We start from the raw sequence: 14,230 nt of genomic DNA, 5'->3' as shown, positions 1-14,230 counted from the left end.
TACTTCCTGCCGTGGGAGAACTATACCAGCTAGACTTCTCAGTGTGGAAGTAGCTTATACTAACAACAGAAGTCCTCTATAGGTCTCTTTGTATATGTATTCTAAGGCTTTCCTGGTTTATTTCAGTCAGGAAGATTTTCCATATGTTCCAAACAAGCACAGTCACATTTTACACATCTTAATTACTATTATATAGGTAGATGAAGCTTCTGCTTTTAAGAGAATCTAATCTGATGTAAAGATGGAATGGCCATCTTCTAGCATGATGGATGAACATGCGACTCAAAAATGAGGTGTTATCTTCTGATTCCCGGAGAAATAAATGCAGTCAGGCTTGCTTCCTTATCATTCCATAAGTCTGAACGCAAGAAAACCATGCTTATTCTGTGCATCATGTTTGCATTTGTCCCACTTAACTTGTAGCTGAGTTGTTATTCCAGGTTTCACATTAGAAAATGTGTTATCAGTGGAATTCTTTCTAGTCTAAGCAGCTTATCCTCTTTTTGGACAATCAGCAATCAGTAACCATGGGTGATAGTGAACAAAGTACTTGGTATATTACACCACTTAGAAAGAAGAGAGGGAACAAGCACTAAAAATTAATCTCTTGCTATATGCTTTGAAGGCACATGTATTTCTTCATCCTCTCTACACAACATGTGCCCTGGATTGCATCTGGACTGAAATCTGATGTTGCAGTTAAATTGTGGCTTGTTAGATTGCCACTGGCTTATTATTATAAAACCTTTCTGTATGCTGATGTCAATGACCCCTGACACTGATCAGTAAATAGAATGAAAGACAGAGCAGTAGCTTTAAATAGTTACTTTTCTTAGAAGTTATTGTTGCTTTGGTGTTACATAAAAACCCAGCACCTAGAAGTAGGGTTTAATATGTTTTCAGTCAGTTTCTCTTACCCTTAATGAGCTGGTATTTTTGTCCCTAAGTGCAGCCCTGAGATGTGTTTTGGGAGCCTGCCAATGCATTTTTTGTAACAACAATCAAGAAATTCTTCTCATGGAAGAGCCAAATGCTCACCTGATGTGAACTTGGAGCACTCAAGCTGAAAGAAATGCCCTCCTTTTTTCCAGTGCATGCCTCTAAAACTGATGATAGCATTCAAATTTCTCCAGCCATAAACTCTGCAGAGGCTGAGACAGAATGAATTAATAGATGCTGGCGTTTCTGGGGGTGTCATTTTTTTTTTGTATGCTACGTGAGCTCTACAAGCTCTGAGGCTGACCCCCTTCTGAGATGTTTCTCAGTGCACAGACAGTAGAGACTATTACTGATGCTAAATCATAGAATCATAGAATCATAGAACTGGCTGGGTTGGAAGGGACCTCAGAGATCATCAAGTCCAACCCTTGATCCACTACCGCTGCAGTTACCAGACCATGGCACTGAGTGCCACATCCAGTTTCTTTTTAAATATCTCCAGGGACGGAGAATCCACTGATTAAGGCCTTTCTTGCCCTTACTGAGAATGTGGCCTGATTTTAGCTAACAGCAGACAGCTGCTGAGCACCATACAAATGCGAGTCCAACCGAAGTACACTGTTGTCAGACACTATTTTTACTGAAAACCAATGTGATTTGAGCTTGGGGTAAACTTGAACAGCAAAAGCTTTCCTCCTTCTAGTAAGGTTTGCTGGGATGCAGTTACATCAGTGGTTGAAATTGGAGCAGGCCTCCACTGCAGGTAACACTGTCGATAATTTATTTAAAACAAACGTATGAAGATCCAAGCACTTGTCTGTGCTTAGGCAAAGACTTTCTTTGGGTGGAGGTTTGGAGGGAAAGTGAAAAAAAGATCGTGAAGACAAATTTTGGGGATGAAAAATATCACTTTAATTGATATATTGCTGTCTAAGTGTAATTGTGACTACAGTATTAATTACCCACCCAGTGCTAATAGCTCTGTGCTCTGAATTCATATCTGTATTTTTTCCATAGAACAGATTTTGTAAATTTTCAGGCTGAAACTTCTTGAAAACAAGAACTGAGGTAATTCAGTGCTAAGTTGTGTTTCTCAATCAGACTGAGAACATAATTCTAGGTTATGTGAAGTGCTCCTGCTCCCTTATTTGGGTTAGTTTTTGAAACTGGCAAATTCAGTGCCTGCACTAACTCTTTTGCTCCTGGTCATTGTAGCACAGTCATACTCTGATTGTGCAATCTGAAGTTTCTTGGGATTTCCTGGATGCAACAGGGTTCCAGGGACAACTGTATGACAGCCAAAACTTCCTTTTCATATTGGTGGAATCATGGTATTCCAATTCTTAATATAAATATGTAGCAGAAGGTAATGGACAGAACACCAGCTCACAGTCTTAGTAATAGAGATCATCTCACCAAAAATAATCTCCACATAGTCTCAGTAATTGTATTTATCTAATTAAAAGATCATATTTAAAAAATAATTAGGTCAAGTTCTGGTCTAGAGCTCCTCAATTTGCACAGGAGGGTGTTAGAGGAATGACATCACTGCTTTGCCTCTTCTTAGGTCACACATTGGTCTTTCTCTTCCTTATCTCACTACTCTCCATTCATAATCTCCTTTTAAAAAAATGAAACAAAACAAAACCCCAACATTTGGACTGGATGTATCCTCCTTTGAGAATATAAAATGTGAGATAAAGAGAGGCAAGCTTCAACTGCTGTCTGTGGGGTTTTTTATTTTTAAATTTTGTCTTTCTAGGAAAGAACTTCAAAAAGGCAAAAGTTATCTCAAATTTCAGTAACAGTACTCAGCTTTCTTTCTACTCTTATTATAGCCAAAAAGAATCTTTCTCCATAGGGTCAACATGCTTTCCTCTTCTGAAAGGGTCCCCCATACCCCTGCCCCCTACACAGCTTGTTAATAAAACCAAAGAACATTTTCTTCCTTAGAGACAATTTTGTCTATCAGGTTTTTTTTCTTTTTCTTCTTCTAGGTTTTCGACCTTTTCTATTTGATGGGATGGTACATTGTGGCTTCCACTCCTTCTGTTTTCCATGTCTGTAGATTTATTTCCACTTTAGTCATACTTCAAAAGTTTTGGCAAAAGAACAGTGTTAGGCAGAAGTGCAATCCCCTGCTTCTCCCTTGCCCTCCTTAATATGACAGTGGTACTGATTACAGCTGTATTAAAACAGAAAAAACTTTTCTGGTGAAATGTCCTCTCTTTAGGAGGCTGTACTGCCAAGAAACTCAGAGCTAACACTAGCAGTTTAGTTCTGCAAGCATAGATATACACACTGCCAAATCCTTTTGTGTTTAGAACTGCTGTCTCAAAAAAATTAAGGAATCAAATTTTTCTTTTGTTTTGCTTCTCTCAGTTTTTCTACATGTGTTTATTATTTCACTGTGCAATCCCACTTCTGATTTGTTTGGGTTTTTTTCTTTTTAGGTGGGTGTGTGTTGGTTTTTCTTTTCCTTTTCTTTAAAAATGTTTAATTTTTTTTTAAAGGTATGGAAGCATTACACAACATGTCAAGTGCAGTGATTTCAAGTAGTCCATGTTAGATTTTGAGATTAGAACCACAAATAATTTTCAAGTGTTTTAATGTGACTGGATGTAAAGGCCTATGACCATTACAGAAATGCCCACGAAAAGTACCAGTACAAATAATGTATTCTTGGCTGCATCAAGAGAAGTATGGCCAGCAGGTTGATGCTCCCCCTCTACTCTCATGAGACCCCACCTGGAATACTGTGTCCAGTTCTGCAGCTACTATTACAAGAAAGACATGAATGTGATGGAGTGTGTCCAGAGAAGGGCCAAGAGGATGATCAGAGGGCTGGAGCACCTCTCCTTGTGAAGACAGACTGAGAGAGTTGGGGTTATTCACTCTGGAGAGAAGGCTCTGAAGAGACCTTATTGCAGCCTTCCTGTATCTGAAGGGGGGATACAAGAAAGCTGGTGAGGGACTTTTTAGGATGTCAGGTAGTGGTAGGACTAGAGGAAATAGCTTCAAACTAGAGGAGGGTAGATTTAGATCGGAAGTTAGGAAGAAGTTCTTCATCATGAGGGTGGTGAGACACTGGAACAGGTTGACCAGAGAGGTGGTGGAAGCCCCATCCCTGGGAGTTTTTAAGGCCAGGCTGGAAAGAGCTCTGAGCAACCTGATCTATGGGAGGTGTCCCTGCCCATGGCAGAGAGGTTGGGACTGGATGATTTAAAGGTCCAACCTTTAAATTTATGATTAAATTTAAATCATATCCTGAAAATTTATGATTCTATAATATCATTCATCTTGAAAAAGGGTGTAATCTTCCATCAAACTCCTCTAATGATCCGGTATTAAAAGTGTCATTCCTGCTCCTCCTGAGGAAACAGTGGAGGGAAAGATTACAGGATAGTTGCATGGAGATCTACCAAAAAAACCCATCCCCAAAACTAAGGCCACACTTCTGGAGGGAACACCCAACCACACAAGTATTATTTGAAAACATACCCGTTTGGGGATGTCAGACATGGATCTAGACATGCAATGTGGCTACTTAATAAATGTGCTGGCTACCTCAGCAGCCAGCCAAGTAGTAATCAGTAATTAATCAGTAGTAATCAGGCTGCCCCCAAGGCTGCCATGCTCTGGGGGGGCCAACCCAGCCACTCCTGGCAGAGTAAAAGGAATTAAGGGAAACACCTCTGGTACCCGGTGACCCCCTGGCACTGACTGTGCTGCTTCCCAGGCGGCTGTTGTGGGCATCAGGTGTATGACCAGCAGAATAATTAAAAGCAGGCAGTAAAATGCGGATTTGATATTTGATATTTTTGTTTAAACCGGTGCACTTTTCTGGGGTTTTGTTTGTTTAGGGTTTTGTTTTGATTTTTTTTTTTTTTTTTTTGCACTGTTTACTCAGCTTTCAGAAGGAACTTCCGAGTGTATTTCCTAAATTTTATATTTGTCATTTATTACCAGTCGGGAGCATAACGCTAAGATATTTTAAAATAAATATTTGCATTTAAATTAAGGCCTCTGCCAAGCGTGTTTTCTGCCCCTATTCCCAGGCCTGGGGGCTGCACACCCCACAGCCCCGCTGCCAGCCCAGGGACCGGCGGCCATTACTGCCCCGTCTGTCGCTTGCGCTGCCTCCGCCCTGGCCGCCAGAGGTCGCCAGGTTGTGGCCGAGGAGGGGGAGAGAGAGGAGGGCAGGGCTGTCTCCCCATTGGTCGAGGCGGGCGGCTTCTTGCCTATTGGCTGCTGTTCTGCGGGCGGGGGTGTGACCTCCTGGGTCTGTGGCCGCTCGTTTCGGTGCGGCAGCGGACGTGACGAGAGGAGGGGGGGGGAAGGAAGGGGAAGGGGGCTCGAGCTCCTGGGAGCCGTTGGGCGCGAGGGTTTTTCGGGGTTAACGGTCGTTACCGGACGGCCTGGGGACGCAGGGGGGGGGGCGCCCGGTCTGACCCGGCCCGGCTCGGCTCGGCTCCGTTGGAGCAGGCGCTGAGGGGCAAGGGGTGAGAGCGATGCTGAGGTACTGCTGCGTTCGTAGCGGCTGTCGAGGAGAGGCGGGAGCAGCGAGGGAATGCGCGGTGGCGGAGAGGTGGTCCCTAGGAGCCGGCTTCTCTGTGAAGCCTTTCCGGCAAAACGGGGTGGGACAGCGCCTTTAGCAGAAGGCTGAAGAGGTGTCGCTAGTGATAAAAGGTGCGCTTGCGTCTAGAAATGCTTTGAAACAATTCGGCTGGCTTACGCTTCCGTCCGGTTCTCAGGTGTTTGCTGGAAAGTACCGTATAAACAAGAGCTGGGTTTGTTTTATTCTTTCGTTGCGTGCAATGAACCACTGTGACAAGATGAGCACTGTTACTAAAGAAGTTAAGCCAAAAGATGGCAAACTGGAATCCGAAAAAAAGATAATTTATTGTGAAGTGAGCGCGTTTCTTGATGCCTTTTCAAACTACCAAAATACAGGCCTAGGGTGTTAAAGACCATGCTATTAGAAATGCAGAGTTAACCTCGATGTAATGTGGCAAGCTTGTGAGAGAAGCTCTTAATATGGAGAATAACATGTTCAGTCCCTGGAAGAGCTGCTTTTCTTGGGGTTCTGTGAATTCAGTGTGTTCTTGAGCACTCACAGGTGCAGTCAGAAGGTGTTAGACTTGTCTGAATTGTTTTAGCAGTCAGTTTTTTTCTGGTGCATTAAACTTTTGGGACAGTAAATCAAGAGAATGAGCAGTATTAGCACGTATTAGTCATTGCTTGTTTATGTAAAGATAGCAAGAAATAGAGCTGTCTTCCATTAATCACTGTAATGCTGTGTGTGGGTATCCTAAGGAAATGGAGATGTCTTCCTCCTTTGTTTTTCTGATCCCTTTGCTGTAGTATGAAAGGCGCTGCAGTTATCTCAGGCATCATTTTGGCCCTGTTCCTTTCTAGTTATTTTATGATCTCCCTGCTTATTTCCTTTTTAGCCTGGAGAAGTTGACAAAACTAAGAAACCAGAAAGCAGTGGCAGGAGGGAAGGGGAAGGTTCTTAAAAGATTCATACCACCTGGTATATTTAAACAATTATCATTTGAACAAGTTTGCACACTGATTCTGGTCACTTTCATGATCCACTGCTTTCCTAAATGTTACAGAAATTGTACTGTTTAATTAAAAGAAAACCGTGTGCATTATGCTGTAGAAACAGATAGAATCATAGAATTAGCCGGGTTGGAAGGGACCTCAGAGATCATCTAGTCCAACCCTTGACCCACCGGAGCAGTTGCTAGACCATGGCACTGAGTGCCACATCCAGTCTTTTTTTAAATGTCTCCAGGGACGGAGAATCTACCACCTCACCGGGCAGTCCATTCCATAGCCTAATCACCCTCTCCGTGAAGAAATTCTTTCTAATATCTAACCTAAACCTCCCCTGGCACAACTTAAGACTGTGCCCTCTTGTCTTGTTGAAGGTCGTCTGTGAAAAGAGTCCAGTTCCCACCTCGCTACAGCCTCCTTTCAGGTAGTTGTAGACAGCAATGAGGTCTCCCCTGAGCCTCCTCTTCTTCAGGCTGAACAGCCCCAGCTCTCTCAGCCTCTCCTCATAGGGCCTGTGCTCGAGTCCCTTCACCAGACTGGTTGCCCTCCTTTGGACCTGTTCCAGGACCTCTACATCCTTCTTAAACTGAGGGGCCCAGAACTGGACACAGTACTCGAGGTGTGGCCTAACCAGTGCTGAGTACAGGGGAAGAATCACCTCCCTGGACCTGCTGGTGACGCTGTTTATGATACAGGCCAGGATGCCATTGGCCTTCTTGGCCACCTGGGCACACTGCTGGCTCATGTTCAGTTTCTTGTCGATGCAGACTCCCAGGTCCCTTTCTGCCTGGCTGCTCTTCAGCCACTCTGTCCCCAGCCTGTAGCACTGCATGGGGTTGTTGTGGCCAAAGTGCAGGACCCGGCACTTGGCCTTGTTGAACCTCATCCCGCTGGAATCGGCCCAGCTCTCTAGTCTGTCCAGGTCCCTCTGCAGAGCCCTCCTGCCTTCCAGTTGGTCCACACTTCCTCCCAGCTTGGTGTCACCTGCGAATTTGCTGATGAATTTTGCTGATGATGTATTTCCAGTTTTTATAACTCCCTAACTACTCAATATTCATAGCGTAACTGAAAATGTTTTTCCAATTTATCTTTTTCAGGTTTGTAAGGTTCAATATGTATGAGTTCTATAAGTCTTCAGTCAAACTATTGTGGTGCAAAGCAGAGAAAGGTAACCTTTTTTCCTGTTAAGTGTATTATTTAATAATAAATCCATAATTCTAGTAAAGTTCAGGAATTGGTTTTGGGTGGCTTCAAGTGCTTATGTAACTTACTGGTAGATCTGTAGCAGTTATTTTCATGAAAAATCCCAAGAAAAAGATGAAGGGGGAATTTCACAACTATTTTGTGCAGCATGTAACTTGAAACATCAATCATACCCAAAGGTACATCTGGGACATTAACATTTAAATTCAGTGCAAATCATGGATGGTGAAAGGATGCAAAGTTCTGCTTTGGATACACTTGGTAGAAGCACTGCTTTGTTTTCCATGTCTGTACAACTCAACCAGAATTTGAATAAATGTAGCTTACTTGTTATGTAGAAACATCAGTTCAGATTTCCTGGAGGAGTCCCATAGGTTTAACTCTAAAGTCCTCTGTTTCTATTTGTTTGAAGCATCCCAAACTTCCCAGTTTACTGCTTTTGCTTCTTTTGTGCTTAAATTATTAGACAACATTCTGTGAGGACATATTTAGAGAGTGTTGGTTGGCTGATGATAATCTTTTGCTTAAAATTCCACATTTTCTGTCTGTCAATGTGAGACAGTTGTCTACTCTTCTGTTACTTTTCTTCACTGCTGCCATCAGATTGTATTGTTGTGGCACTGAGTTGTCTGCTCTGTTTTCTTAACAATAGTTAATTCTTCCTGGAACGATAAAGGCTAAGTGCAATACTGTCATTTTCAAGTGTTGGGTGCATCTTTTCTTTCAGTTGTAGATGACGGGCATCTCCCCACCTTTTGATTTTCAAGACAAATCACTAGTAATTTGTTACCTGCTTGCTGATCACCTTAGCAACATGGACTCTTACTTGATTCAGTGGCTCCACTTTTTCAAAACATGTTTTCCACCAGGATTCACTTGTACTATTTTTCATCGATTGAAAAATTTGTGTGCTTGATGTGTGGTTGATTTCAAGGGATAGAAATAAACTTGATGACATATTGCATCCTAAACCAGAAGTAATTAAATTATTACAGGCAAATGACTAGCTGGTGCAATGACTTTCTTCCTGGTTTGTTACTAGATTAAGTTTTGTCCAAAACCTTCTTTGTTTGCACTTAGAAATTTATGAGAACATTTTTCCAAACAAGTCTCAGAGTAGTTGTTTTAGTCCAATAATAGATGATAATTTATCTCATTAGATAAAATGGTTGCTATTTGCATTCTATGACATAAGAAATCTAAACATAGAAATTCTCAAGTTGCTGAATGGTAAATTTACAATATCACAGAAACGTTCTGTTTGGTAAAGACCTTTGAGATCATCTAGTCCAACCACTAGCCTAACTCCACTGAGCCCACCACTAAGACATGTCCCTAAGCACCACATCTATATGTCCTTTAAACCACCTCCAGGGAAGGTGACTCAACTACCTTCCTGGGCAGCCTGTTCCAGTGTTTGATAACCCTTTCAGTGAAGAAGCTTCTCATAACCAATCTAAACCTACCCTGGTATGATTTGAGACCATTTCTTCTTGTCTTGTTGCATGTTAGTTGGGAGACAAAAGCAACCTCCACCTCACTACAGCCTCTTTTCGGGTAGTTGTAGAGAACCATAAACTGTCTCCCCTTAACCTCCTTTTTGCTAGACTAAACAACCCCAGTTCCTCATAAGACTTGTTCTCCAGAGCCTTCACCAGCTTTGTTTCCCTTCCCTGGACTCACTCCAGTACCTTGAAGTCCTTGTAGTGAGGGGCCCAAAACTGAACACAATACTCAGTGTGCAGCCAAGAGTGCCGTGTACAGGGGGATGATCACTTCCTAGTCCTGCTGACCACACTGTTTCTGATACAAGCCAAGATGCTCTTTACCTTATTGGCCACCTTGGCACACTGTTGACTCATATTTAGCAAGCTGTTGTCCAGTTTTCCTGGTTCTTTTCCCCTGGGCAGCTTTCCAGCCACACTTTCCCAAGGCTGTAATGTTGCCTGGGGTTGTTGTAACTGAAGTGCAGAGTATGACATTTCGTGTTGAACTGCATACAACTGGACACAGTGCAGTGGTCCAACCTGTCCAGGTCCCTCTGTAGAGCTTTTCTACCCTTTAGCAGATCAACACTCCCTCTCAACTTGGTGTCAACTGCAAACCTACTGAGGGTGCACTCTGTCCCACTATACAGATTATTTGTAAAGATATGAAACAACTGGCTGCAGCGCAACGCTGGAGAACACCACTTGTGACTGGCTTACAACTGAATTTAACTTGATTCACCAGAAATCTTTGTGCCCAGCCGGCTAGTTTTCCACCCAGAGTACACCCATAAGCAACCAGTTTCTCCAGGAGAATGCTGTAAGCAGTGTTGAAGGCTTTACTAACATCCAGGTGAACATCCACAGCCTTTCCCTCATGCACTGAGTCACCTTGTCACAGGAGATCAGGTTTATCAAGCAGGACCTGCCTTTTGTGAACTCAGTCCTGATCCCTGGGTTGTCCTGCATGTGCTGTGAAATGGCACTTGAGATGTTCTTCTCCATAACCTTTCCTGGCACTGAGGTCAGAGTGACAGGCCTATCTGGTTCCCCAGGCACCTTATCAGCCCTTCTTGTAGATGTAGCTAATATTTTAAATCTGTATGGAGTACCTTTTCAGTTTCTGTCCCTGAGAGCTGATTCTTTGTTCTGCCAAGATTCTGACAGCCATTTGAAGTTGTGGCACCAGAAAAAGAGTGTTGCCTCTTCTGTGAACTGTGTTTGGAGCACAGGTGAAGATTGTTCTCATTCTATCAAGGATTCAAGCTTCCTTGCACTCCTTTCTTATCTGGGTTATAGTTAGGGTAGAAATGCCTTCTGTGTTCCAGCAGGAGAGGAATCTGCATTCAGGACTTTGCACCTTCATTGGAAACAAGGGGTGGTCAGATCCATGAGGAAATTTTTTTTTGTCTTCGGTATTTTGGTGTTCTCATTTCTGCTATACATCTTGCCCCCTGGTTGTTGTGTATCAGAACCTGTGGTTGAAAATACCTGATGTACTGGCAACTTTCCCGTTCTTTAGTATGGCATTAAAAGCAACCATGCTGGAAAAGCATTTTAATTGGACATTTTTGTGTTGACACCTGGTTATATTTTAATATTTAGTCTCAAGAAGTATGTTGTTATGTTATGTACTCCATCTTCATAATCCAAAGAGGCTTTAACTGTAGAGCTCTTATTTTGGAAAAAAACCCCATGATTTACTGAGTGTGCCATCTTGTTTTAATCTGGAATGCTGTCACTTATAAAATACTGAGAGCATCATTAAAGCGTGTTTGTGGTATGTCTGTATTTATGGATTTGATGGAATAGGAGAGCAAAGAAAAAAAGTTCCAAAGAAGGGATTGGCAGTACCTTTACAAAATCATCTGCAAATTCATGTGTGTAGTATATTGTGTTGGTGGGAAGAGATGTGGAAATGAAGACTTTTTCTTCCTTAGAGCAGTAAGATTACAAAAGAAAAGTGTACCAGGATGGAGTACTGCATTTACTGATACTATATTAAACTCTAAAATGAAGATAACTGTCCAATTCTCTAACTTTTCTGGATGATCTACTAATACTTAATAAAAGGAAGTGAGAAGATGTAATCTGTCTGTCCAGCTATTATTAAAAGTCCTCCAGTCCAAACTGTGATGGAGTATGAAACACAGAGACCAGGTAGTTCAATAGAAATGAATATAAATATCCTTTTCAGGTGCAACTTTAAATAAAGTGGATTTTTTTAATGATGACCAAAGCAGATTGGTTATGATTTAGGAAGAAGCAATGAAAGTTACCAAAGATTTGAACCATTGCTTTTCTTTTGTACCCTGTTTAATCTATATAAGAAGAGATCCTAGGAGATGATGAAGTTATGAGTGTTTTCACAGAAAGACTTTAAAACTTGAAACATAGTTTGTGTCTTCCTGATTAACTGATAGATTCTGATATCAGTGCATCTTGCAAATGTTATTTTAACTAGTGAAGTTTTCAACAGAAAAATTTTAGCACCTACATGTGTACAAATAGTATACAGTGAGAGTTTGACAGAACAAAGGGTATCAACCAAGAAAAGTATGGGTTGGGAATTGTCATGATGATACTAAGACAAATGATTTAGTTGCATGGCAATAGAGAGAATATAGCAAAGAGAATATAGCATTACCTTGTAGAGACCTTGAACTTTTTTCTGCATCTATCTTTCCCATGGGGTCTTTTGCCCCAAAGACCCCATGCCTTTCACTGTCAGTTTGGGAACAGCTGACTCACACTGTGAGTCACTGTGCAGAGCTACTGCACAGATGCACACATGCATGAGATGGGCATAATGTCGTACTATGCTACTGCTGCATGTCACCTCAGACATAGAACAATGTAAGAGATTTTTGAAGTTTTGGTGAATGAATGAAGTTTTGGTGAATGAAGTTTTGGTGGGAATGGGCCACACGGTTCCTGTGGTAGGAGGCATCCCAGGTATTCTCTTATCACAGTTAGACTGCAACACATTTTCCATATAATGCTGGAACTTTGTGATTTTTTTTTGGTGTGTGTAGCCCTGATGTTTTACTTCATGGCAGCACAAGCATATTCCTAGTGGAATGAATATTGAATAACCAGCACAGAAGTTGTGAAGTTTTGTTTGTTGTTTCTTTTTTAATTTTTTTCAAAAGATAACCTCACATCCTAGGGGGAAAAATATAGTAACGTACTGTTCGCTGTTTGTGGTATTTCTACTTTTTTGCTCTGATCCAAAGAAAGTAGCAGTGTTTATGACTCTTAAGAAATTAATCCGTCAGTTCAAATACATCTGTATGTAATTAAGAGGGTGAGTTCTATTTCTGCACCTTTTTTTTTTCAGATGAAAAATATGTATTTTAACATCTCAGCATGTTCTTTTCTAATGGCTGACACTTGAATACAGTAAGTGCCTTTTTGAGATTGTTTTGCAGTGGTATTTAACTGGACTCTGCTGGTGCTCTGAGTTGACCAGAGGTATTTTAAAAGTATATTGGCAGTGCAAAAAACAAGCTGTTAAAATGCAGGGAGGAGCAATACAGCTCTGTTTGGAACACTGCTTGTTCAGACTCAGGAACATTCCTAAGTTTGGTTGTAGAGCTTCTGGTCTGCTCCGAGTACAAGAAGTATTTGTTACACTACTGAAGATAATGTGTTCTTTATGAGGGTAAGGCAATAAAATTCCTGAACCTCAGACTCCAAACAAGCAGACTCAGTATCCTACATGAGTATTAGAATTTTAGGGGATACTGAGTTCATTTGGTGATAGTTTATTTTCAGGGTGGGCTAAGATTTAGCTGTATAATACTGTAATGGGTCTGAGATGGCGTTGATTTTTTTCATATCAGCCTGTATGTTTTGGATTTGTAACTAAAACAGTGCTGGTAACACACCATTGTCTTGACTATTACTGCACAGCCTCAAGACTTTTCTCTCACTTTGGGTCTCCACCTCTTGTCCTTGAGTAGACTGTGGGTGGGCAAATACTGGGAGGTGACACGGGCAAGACAGTTAACCCAAACTGGCCAAAGGATGTTCTATACAATGTAATGTTGTGCTCATCAATCAGAGCTGAGGTGGAGGAAGAGAAAGGGATGGGAGGTGAGATGCAGAGATTGGCTTGCAAGGTTCAGAGTATGCCTGGGTGTTGGTCTGCATGTGGTGAGGTGACTGGTTTTCACATGGATTTATTTTTTATTTTTTCTTCCCCCTAATTCCTTCACCCATTGAACTATCTTTATGTGAACCCATGAGTTTTCTTGCTTTTGTTCTTCCCATTTTCTTCCCATCCCACAGAGGGCTGTGTATGTGAGCGAGCAAGCAGCTTTGTTGTTCTTGGCTGCTGGCTGGGGTCAACCCATAAAAATACTGAGTATTGGAAATTATGATAATAAGGAACTGCTGTGCCTTTTTCCTATTTGTTTTTAGCTGCTTATAAACTTGTTACATTTGGGCTGTTCAAAGTAAAACTTTTCATGCTAGCTATAAGCCTCAAGTGCAGAGATTTCTCAGTCCTTTGAAGACATAGTCTTTCAGTCACTTTTAGAGAAAATGAATAAAAATTCAATTTTTGTTCCTGTAGTTCTTAATAATTTAGGAAAGTTTTTTTTTAGATTATGAAAAACTCAATTTTATGAAGTGATTATTGTCTTGCCTACTTGTGCTTTGCACTACTTGGACACTGTCTGAATTATTCTTGACTAAGTAGTTTGAATAGAGTTTTTAATATAGATAGTTGTGTGGCATTTCCTATTCTCATTCTCTTTTTCATATGCATTTCTCTGTGAAGTCTCTTATATGGCTGTAGGGAATGGAAAGCTTTTTTCTTAGTTTCATAAAAATATCCCAGGTGTGAAGAAAGGTGCATGAAATACTTTCTTTTGGTCTGATTGCAAATCTGCCATAGACAGGCTTTTTCCTTTCAGAAAAAAAAAGCTATAAAAAATATAAATTTAACTGATGTGGGTAATAAGTCTGATTCTTGTTATCCTGAAGAAGTGGTAAATTCTGCAGTATCTTTATTTATTAATGCTGCCTTT

Source organism: Calypte anna, chromosome 2, assembly GCF_003957555.1.
Source record: "Calypte anna isolate BGI_N300 chromosome 2, bCalAnn1_v1.p, whole genome shotgun sequence".
Lineage (NCBI taxonomy): Eukaryota > Metazoa > Chordata > Aves > Apodiformes > Trochilidae > Calypte > Calypte anna.
The sequence above is the reverse complement of the archived record's forward strand: the minus strand, read 5'-3'. Positions refer to the sequence as shown.